Below are 13,840 nucleotides of genomic sequence, written 5' to 3'. Positions count from 1 at the left end.
TCACAGAGGTCTGTCTGCCTCTGCCTCCTGAGTGCTAGGATTAAAGGCGTGCACCACCACACCTAGCCAACATGTGAACTTTGGCTAAGGAGACCTGAATAAATGTCTACTCACCCCAACAAAGAAGAGAATTCACATAGGTGTAGCTCCGTTGAATCAATGAGTTACTTATAGGACCATAGGCAACTTATGAGCAGTTATACCACTGAAGAAGAAAACAAACTTTCTCTCTCCCAGCAACTGTTAACTCTCCATAAATCCTTGTCAAGGGGTGGGGTCATGTGAGCCACTCCCTCATCCATGAAAGAAAACTAATGGGTCCAGTCTTGTGAGAGTTTCCTTTCCTTTATATAATTCCAGCTGTGAGCAGTTCAAGAGGACAACATCCCAGAGATCAACATTCCTGTAATATTTAGGCATAGGAAGATGAACAAAACAGAAATCAATTACCATTAAACACAGAGTGTGTCACGTCTTTCAAAATTAAGGGAGCACACCACACCACCACCCCACACAGGGCTACATGGGAGATCACTCTGGCTGGTTAGGAGGATATGTGTTGGCGGGTGGGGAGGTGTTGTACTTTCATTTTCATTGCAGGGATCAAGTACCCTGACAAAAAGCAACTTTGAAGAGAAAGGGTTTATTTAGCTCACAGTTCCAGATCACAATCCATAACTGTGGGGAAGTCTCAGAGGCAGGAACTTGAGAAGCAGGAACTTGACGTGACAGCTGGTCACATCACATTCACAATCAAAGGCAGAGAGAAAACAAATACACGCATGTTCACTTGCTTGTGTTGAGCTTTCTCTCTCTCTCTCTCTCTCTCTCTCTCTCTCTCTCTCTCTCTCTCTCTCTCCCTCTCTCCCTCTCTCTCCACTCTAACACAGTTCAGGAACCCCCTGCCTAGGCAATGGTGCTGCCCACAGTGGGCTGGGTTTTCCCACATCAATTAACTTATTTAGTACAATTCCCTATAGACAAGACCACAGGCCAACCTGATGTATCCAGTCCATTGAGACTCTCTTCCCGGGTGATTCTAGGTGGTGTGACATTGACAATGAAAGCTAATCATCACTGAGCAAGGAGGAAATGTAGGCAAAGCGATATAACTCAGTAAACTTGCTCTCAATTAAGCCTTATTCCAACCAGTGTCTTCTCTCCCTCTCTGTTCTCAATCTGTTTTTTACATGTATACATGTGTGGCGTGCATGTGTAAGCATGTATGTGTATTTACATATGTGTGGATGCACATGTGGGTGCAGTTGCACATGCACACTTTTGCACCTACACACTAGAGGCCAGAGGTTGACTTTGGATGTCTTCCGAGATTGCTCTCCGCCTTGTATATTGAGGCAGGGTCCCTGATTTGAACTCAGAACTGATGCGGTGAGTCTCCAGGGGTTGTCCTGCCTCTGCCTCGCTAGTGTTGGGATGATGGCTGCCAAGCCCATCGCGCATCTATGTGGATACTAGGGATCTGAACTCCAGTCCTTAAACTCACAGAGCAGGCATTTTACCCGCTGAGCCATCTCCACAGCCCTCTGTACTCAATCTTAAAGCATCGTTCAGTCTGTGAGGATCTGGTTCTGTTGGGCTACTGAGGGTGAAACCCACCAACTCCGCTAGTGTCCTGTAATGCTGTCAGTTTCATTTGGACCCCAGTGGTCCTTGGCAAGCCAGGACAGTCGACCATCCTGCTGGGGAAGCTGACAGCCTGCCCCATGCTCTAGTAGGAACTTCCTTAAGGAGCCTGGTCTCCCACAGACAAGAGCAAAGAAATGTTGGCCACTTTACCCTCAGTCACTACTTGGCTGAGCTTTCCTCCAGATGGACATTGCGTTTCGTCCTCCATGTGTGAAGACACACTTGGATTCTCTTCAGCTGGACTATGTCTGACCATTTCCAGACACATTGCCACACAACCTCTGTGTCAGGTTTGGACTCGACCACTGTACTTGTGTGAACTTATTTACTATCTCGGCATTGTCCAAGGCATGGGCTCTGGACTCTGAAAGCTTCTTCCTGCTCACTCCTGAGCGATAGCTGCCTGTTAACCATCTGATTCATATTCTCTCTTTCTCTCTCTCTCTCTCTCTCTCTCTCTCTCTCTCTCTCTCTCCCCTCCCGCTCCCTCACCCTTTCTCCCTCACTCAATTTTTTACATTTATTTAGCTTTTTTTTGTTGGTATTTTTAGACAGGGTCTCCTGCAGCTCCAGCTAGGCTGGAACTCACTGTATAGACCAAGTTGGCCTTGAACTCACAGAGATCTGCCTGCCTCTGCCTCCTGAGTGCTGGGATTAAAGGCATGTGCCACCATGCCCAGTTTTTATTTAGTTTCTTATTTGAGTGTGTACAGCAATTCTGTTCCTGGATATAAATTCCCTAGGGGAGCGCCCCTGTTTCCATAAAGACTCATAGATACCAATGCTCATAGCAGTATTTATCCACTGAAGACATATGGATTGAATGTGAATGGTGTGTCTGGCACTGTGCTATAGATAAGGACAGCTCATATTCCTTATACTGAGAAGAATTAAATGTCTATGGACAAAAAGTGGATGAGGGTCTGGAGCTGCTCTTACAGAGGACCCAGGTTCTGTTCTAAGCAAACATATATGGCAGCTAACAACCATCTGTAACTCCAGTCCCAGGGGATCTGACACTGTCTTCTTGCCTCCATGGGGACTGTACACATTGTACACTTACAGACACCCAGACAAAATACTCATACACATAAAATAAAATTAATTAATTAATTTTTAAAACCAGTGGATGAATCCTGGTGCTGAGGGGATTTCATCTTGATGAACCCATTGTAAGTTGAAAATGCCCTGGACCTAGCTAACCAGCTGAACACCACTCAGCAACACAGCCCATCATGCTATGGAATATCAGCTTCTTTCTGTCCTGACAGGGCAGTTCTGGCTTGTTCCCTGTACCCAGCATGGCAAGAGAATATAGCAAGACAGATTGCTAGCTGTTGGGAGAGTTCCTTCCCTGGGGAGAAGTAAACATCCACCCTGTCTTAGTTTGCCTCTCTGTTGCTGTGATAAAATACTGACCAAAAGCAACTTGATGGGAAAGGGGTTTGTTTGGCTTATATGTTACTGTCCACCATTAAGGGAAGCCAGAGTAGGAACTCAAGGCAGGAACCTGGAGGTAGGAACTGAAGCAGAGACCATGGAGGAACGCTGCTTCCTGGTTTTCTTCTCCTGGCTTGCTCAGCTACCCTCCTTATACAGCCCAAGCAAGGATGGCACCACCCACAATGGGTTTGGTCATCTTACATCAATCCAAAGTCAAGAAAAGTCCCACAGACATGCCCACACGCGAGTCTGATGGACAAAATTCCTCAATAGAGGTTCTCTCTTCCCTAGTGTGTCAAATTAACAACAAAACTATGACAGCCGTCTAATTAGACTTAAGGCCCGCTCAATGGGAGGAAACTCACATGTGGTACTGTAAACATAGCCAAATGTAAATGGCTTAAGAGGTCATAGCTCGTAAATAAAATCCTACCTCTGTCACATCCCTAGACCAATGTAATTTCTTATTGTATTCTAAATACGTATCCTTATATTTACAGACAAGTATACCCTTTATCACTCATTAAAGAAGCTTCTTTTTGAAACGGAGACTATTACAAAATCCCACAACTGGTCAAACACAGAGAATTAAGTGTCTGTGAGGTGCCCAGCTCTAAGTGACACATCTACAATGCAACCTGTGTACCTAAAGCTCGGGTAGCATAGCAAAACAGAGGTAGAATGTTAATACATCTCTCAACTCTTATCAGCAAAGCTTCCTCGTGCAGCAGTTGATGATTGACACCAGAAAGCTACAACTAGCCAAGGTACAGAGAATAAGAAACTACAGAATGTTCTCCTTGAATAGGACTCCTATATCAAACTTCTGCCACACAAGGCTCAAATACCATTGCAGAAGAAGGGACAGAAAAACTACAAGAGCCAGAGGTGGTGGATGACTGCAAGGAAACAAGAGTTTTTTCCCAGACAGTTGAGAAATTAGTCATATGAACTTTCAGCAATGGTAACAGCATGCATAAGACCCATGCAAGCTCAAACCAGACAAAATTCCAGCATAGAACTGGAAAAATGTGTAGGAAGTCCCAACTTTAGTTGAGGAACTCTTAGCAACCAATAACTTCTGGGAGGGATAGTGTCGGTTTTCTTTAAGAGTATGATGCTAAATAGGTTAACCAGGCTCCAGTGCATGGGTGCACACTGAAGGACATTTAAGGACTCAAACTTGGCTCAATAAGCCTTAATATATATGACAGAGTACATGAAATCCAGCAAGGGGGGCTACAGGAGGGGTGCAGATAGGGGAAAGGGTCTATATATGATCAAAATGTATTGTAGGAAATTCACAAAATTTCAAAAAAATAGAAAAAAAAACCCAAAAACATGACATACCCCCTCCTCACAAGGTTTCATCTACAAACCAAAGTAAGATTCTACCGAAGTTCACTGTAGGGAACCAATGAGTTTGTTGGGTTTACTTACAGAGCATAGGTGACAACTGTCTATGGGAACATGGGTGACCCCAAAGAAGGCACACTGGAAAGCCCTCAGCCAGCAGGGATGATGGCTTCCCCACAGCCACATAGATGGAGTCTCTCTTCAGTTGACTCCCCAGTCCATATACCATAGCCTCTCCAGAGCTCATGTGCAGTCAGGGCAGAATTGTATACAAATAGCTGGAGAAGTGGCTGGAAGCCCAGGTGAGGGTCCAATGAAAAGGGATTCCCTATTCTCTGAGGGAGTGTCAGCAGTCCACAAGTCCACTTGTGAAGGTCTCTTTCAAGCAGGCACTGCTGATCTGATGAAGATGGTGACTATTCTACCCTGAGAATGGCTGTCTATAACCCTAGCCCAGGCAAAGCCTGAAGCACAGTTTCTACTGTGTATCCATTTTGTATCTTTGGGAAGTTAAAAAATATATATAGTGTAAATCTGGTCACTATAAGTCAGGAGCCTGACTTGTAAATCTGTACACTTATACAGAGGACCACTATGCAGCAGATTAAAGACTAAAAGTTGCAGGTGGCTGTATAGATCAATCTCAGGCCATCAGCAAGCTGAACTGGCAAGGAGCTGACACAGTCAGTGGCCACCAGACCCAGATGTTTGTACCCTTGCATGAAACGGTTTTCTTTCTCCAAGAAAGCCCATCTTTGTGCTGTTACTTTAAATTCCAGTAACAATGCAGTTGGTAGGCAGGTCAGAAGGAGTAGGGCTGTAGCTGGTGTTCCACGTTGACCCAGGCTGAGTGTGGTGGCTCATGTTTGTCATTGAAGATGAGGTAGGAGAATTGTGAATTCAAGGTCATCTTGGGATCTATAGTGAGACCTAATCTAAGAATTAAAGAGGTTGACAGAGATTTCAGTCCTGTAAAAGGGAAAAACATCTCCTAAGACATCTGTAGACTGGAGCCATTCTTTGTGACAACATCTCATGTAGCCCAGGCTAGTCTCAAACTTTCTATGTAACTGGGATGACGTTGAAATCCTGATCTTCCTGCCTCTACCTCCCAAGTGCTAGGATTACAGAGGTGCACTGCCACACCCAGTATATGCAAAGCTGGGCATCAAACCCAGGGTCTTGTGCAAGCTAGACACTTTACCAACTGAGCTACATCCACATCCCCATTCCTTCCTTGGAATTTATTATGCACAAAAGGTATATTCGCTGGACATTTTGAAGGCCACCCTCCACCCCTCATACCCCCATATACCCTGCAGTCTCACTTTTGTATGTAAGAGCCTGGAAAATTCCACTCTAAAGGCTCCCTCTGCTGCAACCCCTCGATTTACTCTGGGCCAGCTTCTGTTTCCATGGTAACAACCTGAGCCTTTCTCGGTTCCCTGGACCAGGTAATGGTTCTGAGTGGAAACAAATCAGAGCAGCTATGTGGGTGTGAGGAAGGCTCCAACCTGTGACTCTCTCCAGCCCATTTTTCACCCCAGCGCAGATAGCAGACATTTAATACTCTGTTGGGAAGAGATATCGATTGACCTTTACCACATGCAGCTAGACAATATACATCAATACTCCCCAGCAGGCCATGTCCCCATCTTTCCACTGACTCACCTGGTCCATGCATGTATTTCCTGTTGTTGCCCAATGCCATCCCCTTGCTGGTTTTTTTTATTATTATTCCTCTGTACCTAAGCCTTTCCCCACACAGGGTCAGACAAGAGATTTCCAAAGAAATGTCTGACCACTTTCCTTTACATATAAAAACCTCAACGGATTCTCAGTTCTTTTTACAGAATTGACCTTTTTATCCCAGGCAGGGTCTCATGTAGCCCAGGCTGCACTCGAACTTCCTATGTGGCTCAGAATGACCTTGAACTTCTCATCCTCTTGCCTCTACTGACTAAGTGGTAAGATTATAGTCCTGGGTACCATGCCCAATTTATGCATCTCTTGGGATGGAATCCAGGGCCTCGTGCATGCTAGACAACCTACCAACTGAGCTACATCCTCAGCCTTTGAAACATAAACATTTTTCTTTTTAAATTTTAATTTAACTTAATTTTTAAAAAAATATTTTATTTATTATTTTTATTTTATGTATATGAGTGCATTGCCTGCATGTATGTGAGTGCACCCGTGTCATGCAATGCCACGGAGGTCAGAAGAGGGCTTTGGATTCCCCTGGAACTGGAATTAAGGACGGTTTGTAGCCGCCATGTGGGTGCTGGGAATCAAACCCAGATCCTCTGCAAGAGCAGTCAGTGCTCTTAACTGCTGAACCATCTCTCCAGCCCCTATTTAATTTTAATTTTAATTGTGTGTATGTGAACATGAGTGTGGGTGCCTGTGGATCTGGGGGTGTCTTATTCCCCAGAATCAGGAGTTACAGGCAATTATGATCCACCCAACCTAGTGCTAGAAATCAAATTCAGGTCCTCTGCAAGGAAAGTATGTACTCTTAACCACTGAGCCATGTCTTCAGCCCAAGACTTAATTCTTGATCATAATCTCTAAGAGATTTTAGCTCCAGAATTGCTCCCTGGGAACTCTTAGATGTAATCATGGGGTTAAAGGAGAGGGTGCTGAGTCCACTCAGAGTGCACATTCCACCAAGAGGCAGGCACAGTGTGTCTATTGCCTCACTGTTCACAATAACCACATTACCAAATCACACAAGATACCCACCAACAGATAACTGGATACAAAATGTGCTTTATGTATATACACAACAGAGCTTTAGTATACCCCAAAGAAGAATAAAATAACTCCATTTGCAGGAACTTGTACAGGACTGAACATCGCCATGTTAAACAGAATAAGGTAGACATGGGGCGAGTGAGAAGGCTCGGTGGGTCAAGGCGCTTGCTGCCAAGGCTGACAACCTGAATTTGATCCCTGGGACCCACATGGTGGAAGGAGAGAATCAACTCCCATAAGCTGTCCTCTACTGTGCACCATGGCATATGCACCCCACCACAATAAATAAATGTAATAAGAATTTTAAAATAAGCTAAACTCAGAAAAATAAATATGGCAACTTTTCTCTCACGTGTAGACTCTAGACTTTAAATTTTATCCATATATAAAACATGAAAGAAAACGGGAAAGTGTGGGAAGAGAAATGAGATCAGTGCAAGGGGAGAGGGGAATGAGAGATAATGATAGGGTAAATATGAAAACGCTCTAATAAAACCCACTATTTTGTACAATAATTTAAAATAATAAAAATATAGGGTGCTGTGGGGTGCATCTCAAAGCTAAATTGCACCATGTGATTTGGTTTCATCAATATCGTGTATTATAAAGAAACACACATAAGAACTGGTAACATGACTCAGTAGATAGAGACACTTGCTGCCAAGCCCAAGAACCTGAGTTCGATCCCTGGGGGACCCTCGTGGTGAAAGGAGAGAACTTGTTCCCCGAAGTTGTCCTCTGACCTCCACCTATGTGTCCTCACACATATACACATTAAATAAATAAATAAAAAATAAACACATGTAGAATCAAGGCACAGTGTCATGTGGATGTAAACCCCCCTGCAGGGGTTTGGAGGTGAGGACAGGCAGAGTCCTGAAACTCACTGCTCAGCCAGTCTAGTCAAATTCAGTGAACTCTGTGATCATGAAGAAACCCTGTTTCAAATTTTCATAAATAAACAAATAAGCACATAAATAAGGTAAAAAGTGTCTTTACACCAACCTCTGGCCCCCCGCATGCCCGCCCACACCTATACACACTTACAGACACACACACACATACACACACATAGAGAGAGTGTGTTATAGGGACTGGAGATGGCTTAGCAGTTAAGAGCACTCAAGTCATTAGACTTGCCAGCAAGCCCCCTTACCAGTTGAGCTATCTTGCTGGCCTAAGGAATATGATTTTTTTGACATCATAAATAAACATCAACTGGTCACTGTCTACCTAGGATGTCGTGGCTGTGTAAATGTGTGTGCTTTTATGCCAGTGGAAGGCGAATAACAGAACATATTTCTTGGGTGGAAGGGCACACACATATTTAACTTTTATATCTATTGCCCAAAGTACTTGCTGGAAAGATTATATGGCAGCTCACACAGTCACACACAGCCTACTCAGTCTCCAGGTCTGTTTCCCTATCTTTTTCATATCAAGTATCTTCCTTGATCACTCTCACTTGGTTGAGATAAGGTCTTTCACTGAATAGGAAGCTCTTCCTGATTCAGGTACACTGTCTGGCCAGTGAGCCCCCCAGATGTGCCCCTCTCACCCTCCCCAGTGAATGGATTACAGACATGCGCCACCATGCCCCACCTTTTATGAAGAGTGCAGGGGATCCTAACTTGTTTTACAGCAAGTACCATATCAACCGACCCATCTTCCCAGACCCCAGTCCTCTCTCTCTCTCTCTCTCTCTCTCTCTCTCTCTCTCTCTCTCCTCACCACATTCAGTATTTCCCTGAAGAGTGCTGACTGACACAGACAGGTCTTGTACAAACAGGTTGACAACACATACAGACACCATCTGCTGCATGTCATCCCATGTCAGGCCCCTGGACTAGAAGTCAAGGCCAGTGTGTTGGTCGTGAGTGGGGACTGGCCAGATGTGGACAGTTCAGCCTTCTCAGGCACCAGGTGCTTACTGATGGGGACATCTGCCCCATCTAAACTCAGATCTGTCCTTTTATCAGCTTTGATGCTGTGGCCACACTGCGTCATTGAGAATCTGTTTGCTCAGGAGGTGGGGAGATAGCTAACAGCCTTCAATCTCCAGAAATGTGAGTGAACTTTCAGAATTTGGGTGGAGAAGGACTCTAGAAACACAATTTTTAAACAAACAGGAAACTAAAATAAGCTGAATTAACCAAGTGTGGGAGGGGCTGGAAAGGTAGGGACAGAAGGAAAAAGAAGAACACACCCCATGATGGAAGGATCAGTGCTTGTAACCTCAAGAGAATCAAGGAAATTCTATTTTGTATGGGAATTGTGTTTGCAATGCATAAATTATGTAGGCATGATGTCACATACTTGTAATCCTAGCACATGGGAAGCTGAGGTTGGAAGGTCATGAATTCAAGGCCAGTCTGGGCTAAAAAGTGAGTTTCATTTCAGCCTAGGCTTTATGGAAAAACTCTGTGTGAAGAAAAAAACAAAAAGGAAATGAAATGGGGGAAAAAAAGAAAAGGAAGGAAGGAGGGAGGGAGGAGGGAGGGAGGGAAGAAAGGAAGGAGGGAGGGAGGAGGGAGGGAGGGAGGGAGGTGACTGAGTAGGTTGCTGGTGACCATGTGAGCTGCCATAAAACTTTTCCAGACATCAAGTTCTTTGGGCAATGGACATCAAAGTTTAAGATGTATGTGCTCTTCCACTGGCAATCACAAAAGCACACACATTCACACAGCCATGACAGCCTAGGTAGACAGCAACCTGCTGAAGTTTGCTTATGATGTGAAAAACCATAATTCTGGAGCCAGAAAGATGATTCAGCTTGTAAAGGGGGTTTGCTACCAAGCCTGACTACCTGAGTTCAAAACCCAGGACCTGCATGGTAGAAGGAGAGAACTGACATTCCTAAGCTGTCTTTTGAGCGCTACACCATGTCATGGCACATGCACACACTAAATAGATAGTTGATGATTGATTGATAGATAGATAGATAGATAGATAGGTAGATAGATAGATGATAGAAAGATAGATAGATAGATAGAAAGGAAGATAGATAGATGATAGATAGATAGATAGATAGATAGATAGATAGATAGATAGATAGATAGATAAAGATAGTAATTGGAGTTAATGATAGATAGATAGATAGATAGATAGATAGATAGATAGATAGATAGATAGATAGATAGATGATAGATAGATAAATAAACGTAAAACAAATTTTTGTTTTTTGGAAGTTTTTTTGTTGTTTTGAGACAGGGTCTCCCTGTAGCCCTAGCTGGCCTAGAACTCATGATGTAGATCAGGCTGGCCTCAATCTCACAGAATTCCGCCTGCCTCTGACTCTCAAGTGCTGCGATTAAAGGTGCACACCACCACACACAGCTAAAGCAACATTTTTCTTATTTTTTTAATGTGTATGAATATTTTACCTGTACTATGTAAGTGCCTCATATGTGTGCAATGCCCATGGAAGCGAGAAAAGGGTGTCGGATCCCCTGAAACTAGAGTTACAGATAGTTGTTAGCTGCCATGTGGTGCTGGGAACTGAATGTGGGCTCTCTGCAAGAGCAGCCAGTGCTCTTAGCTGCTGAGTCATCTCTCCAGCCCCATAAAATAATTTTTAACAGAACAATATTCTTACAAGGTTTTACAGTTCAAAGACATAAAACAACTTACAGGATGAAGAAACTTCCCAAGGCTATGTCATGCCTTGATGCATGTTAAATAAAAGCTAGATTAAGAATTTACAGATGGGCCAGGCATGATGGCTCACACCTTTAATCCCAGCACTTGGGAGGCAGAAGCAGGTGGATCTCTGTGAGATCAAGGCCATCCTGGTCTACATAGCAAGTTCTAGCCCAGCTGGGGTTACAAAGAGACCCTGTCTCAACAAAACAAAACAAAACAAAAACAAAAACAAAACAAAACTTACATGGGCTGGAGAGATTGCTCAGTGGTTAAGAACACTGACTGCTCTTGCAGAGGACCAGGGTTTGGTTCCCACATGGTGGCTAACAACCATTTGTAACTCCAGTTCCAGGGGATCTGATGTCCTCTTCTGACCTCCTTGGGCATTGCATGACATGGGTACACTTACATACATACAGGCGATACACTCATATACATAAAAATAAAATATTAAAAATAAAATAAGTAAAATTAAAAACCAGAACCTTATAGATGCACCTATACTGAGCATGCATAATCCAGGCACTAATTCCTTTAGTCACTTACACAAATTAATGGAACAACTGCTGTGTGTTTCTTTGATTTTGTGTCTACTTCAGATACAGTGGAGATTAGATAGTGCTTCTACCTCATGGGCCTGGGAAGGACTGTAGGTACAAAAATCTGCAGAGAGGGATTTCATAGTCATCCCAGAAAGCTGCTGGTGCATGACCCCCTCACCCAGAAATTCCGGTTGTAGATTTATGACCTGGAGAAACTCTGGCGAGACGGTAAGAAGGCAAGTTCAAAACTGTCTGATGCAACAGTCATTCATCTGACAAGTAGTTATTGAGTAAGCACTATGCACCAGGCCTGATTTGGGCACTGGGGACCTGTAGCATTACTTACAATGAAGACAAGTTAAGTACGGGGTTAAGGGGTATTCAAAGTGTCTCCTTAACTAGAATATGTTCATACCACGGGAGGATAAACACTTTAAATGCTGGGAAAAGTGGGGGGCTAGAGAGATGGCTCAGTGGTTAACAGCACTGGCTGCTCTTACAGAGGACTGGGGTTCAATTCCCAGCACCCACATGACAGCTAACAACCATCTGTAACTCCAGCTCTAGCAAATCTGATGCTCACTCTGTGGGCACCTGCATGCATGTCACACACACACACACACACACACACACACACACACACACAAATAAGTAAATAAATAAATAAGTATAAAACAAATCATTTTAAATTTAAAAAATTTTTATGAGTTTAACACGTGTGTGATGCCTATGGAGGCCAGAAGAGAACATTGGAGCCCCTGGAACCGCAGTTATGATGGTTGTTAAGGAATAGAACCTGGGCCCTCTTCAAGGGCAGCCAGTGCTCTTAACCACTGAGCCATCCCTCCAGTCCTGAAAATAAGTATTTTTTAAGCAGAAAAAAGCAAGTTAGAGCCAGCTGCAAAAAGACCAATCGATATGCCATCCCTAGTCGCCTCTCTCTGCAATCTGTTTCAAGTTCTTCATCGTCCTCATAATTTAGTAAAGTTGTAGCTATCCTTTATTTTTTCAATTTATTATGGTTAAAAAATACACATGGGGTAAAACCTGCCACATTAACCATTTTAAGTGTAAACCTCGGAGTTTCTCAATACAATTGTAGTGTACATCACTGGCCACCCTCTATCTCCAAAACTCTTTCATCTTTACCAACCAAGACTCTACAGATGTTAAATACTAACTTCCCATTCTGGTTGCACAGTCCAGGACAACCAACATCCTATTTTCACTAGGGATTTGATGACTCTAGGTCCCTCATATAAGTGGAAGCCTACAGTATTTATCCTTTCCTGGTGGATTTGTTTCCTCTCAGCATGATATCCCAACGGCTCATCCATGTTACAGCGTCTATCTGGATTTTCTCACTTTTTATTAATCTCACTTACTTATTGTAGGGTGCGGGGCCCACACACTCCACAGTGTGCTTGTGGAGATCAGAAGACAACTTGCTAGAAGCAGGTTCCTGACTTCCAAACATTGGGGTTCCTGGGAAGCGAACCGGTCCTCAGGCTTGGTAGCAAGCACCTTAACCTGCTGAGACATCTCGTCTGTCCAGTTTCCTGCCTTCTTAAGGCTGACTGCTATCCCACTGTATGGACGTAGCATACTTTGCTTATTTATTCATCCATGGGGTGGCTAATGTTTCAGTTCTTGCAAACATCATTGTATTGACTTGGGGGTGCAAATACCTACTGAGTCCCCATTTTCCTTTTTTTTTTTTTAGTGTATCCACTCAGAAGAGTGAGTGCTGGGTCATATGGTAACTGAATTTAATTTGAAAAACCTTCTGTTTGTAAGTTGGCCTGGCTTTGAATCCAACTATGGGAATTCACCAGATGACGTGTAGCTCCCCTGTAAAGCACAACAGGAAGCTGGGGAAGGAGCATGGAGCCTATCTTTGTCTCATCTAACTTTTAAGAAGCCCTAGCTTTGTGCTTGCCAGGCATTTTGATCTAGACATAAATCTAAGAACTGGACATTTCCAGTCTCCTGAGATGGGTCCTCCTCTCTCTCTCCTCTCTCTGTCTCCTCCCTTTGACCCAGCTCCTATGGTTCCCTTGACAAGGGTCTGAGCCTACTTAATCCCCAACTCCAGATGTTTAGTTCTGGAGGGAAAACAGGACAAAGGGACCAGGGAATCCCAGCTGGGGCCAGGAGGGGGGATGGGATGTATAGGTGCTGGAGAAGCCTGGGAGGCCCCCCACCTGCAGAGTCAGCCCCAACTTCCCTACATTCATTAATTACACATAAAGATCTAGATCTGGGAGATGAGATGGCTCAGCAGGTAAAGGTGCTTGCTGCCAAGACTTTCATAACCTGAGTTCAATCCCTGAGACCCACATGGTGGAAAGAGAGGACTGATTTCCTCAAGTTGTCGTCTGACCTCCACAGGTACATTGTGGCATGGGTAAACACACACACACACACACACACACACACACACAAATTTCAAA

Source organism: Nannospalax galili, unplaced genomic scaffold (genome assembly GCF_000622305.1).
Source record: "Nannospalax galili isolate Female #2095 unplaced genomic scaffold, S.galili_v1.0 scaffold1368, whole genome shotgun sequence".
In the NCBI taxonomy this organism is placed as follows: domain Eukaryota; kingdom Metazoa; phylum Chordata; class Mammalia; order Rodentia; family Spalacidae; genus Nannospalax; species Nannospalax galili.
This window is presented reverse-complemented; position numbering follows the sequence as displayed.